The sequence below is a fragment of the Lycium ferocissimum genome, chromosome 1, assembly GCF_029784015.1.
Source record: "Lycium ferocissimum isolate CSIRO_LF1 chromosome 1, AGI_CSIRO_Lferr_CH_V1, whole genome shotgun sequence".
NCBI classification, from domain to species: domain Eukaryota; kingdom Viridiplantae; phylum Streptophyta; class Magnoliopsida; order Solanales; family Solanaceae; genus Lycium; species Lycium ferocissimum.
In genome coordinates, this window is record NC_081342.1 from 34,867,781 (window position 1) to 34,868,647 (window position 867).

Here is an 867-nt window from a genome sequence, read left to right on the forward strand (position 1 = left end):
TCGAACTCGCCCGCATTAAGGGTACGAATAATAAGAAACATATAAAAATGAAAGCTTCGCAACACTTCAAACTCAATCATATCCAAGACATACGGAACATACCAGATGCCAACATCAAGCAAATACGAATCACAAACCTACTCAAAATTTACGAATGGAGTTACCCCAAGGCACAAATCATGTCATACCTTAATCCGTCCTAAGACATGCCAAAGAGAAAGAAGGGTAAGCTTCACATGCCGTTTGCACTTCCTAAGCTAATCAACGTAAGTTAAATCTTCTCAAAATCTACAACAACATCAATAGGCATCGAACATTGGTCAATCTCTAAAAGGATCCAATCCCAAACCATTGCTTTTCTACCAAAAATTGGGCAGCATTTCCCCCTTGTATTCACCAACCCAGAGAAATTCAACTCGCCAAATCGTCAACAACAATACCAACAACCATTTCAGCAACATCAAGAATTTTCAGCATTCTAATACTAACAAGTCATTTCCACATGCTTCGACACATTCCAATTATATTCAACTTAACTACATATTTTCAAACTACTACCATATCGCATATTCGAATAACAATTCAAACCTTTCAAACACAAATCAATAACATTTCCCACAATTCACAAAAATTGTTCAAAACAATCCAACCAAAACATACATACAAAAAACCCTCCAAGTCCAAGTGAAATATCAACAACGCATTTCTTTTCTTCCAAACTCATAAACCATACTAACAATTTCACACATTGACGACATTATCTTCCACCAATTCATGAAACCACATTAAAATTTCTTAAGGTTCTAAATCGACCCACCAACAATTACAACACCAACTTGGCACATTAAGCTCTTATTTACCTCATTG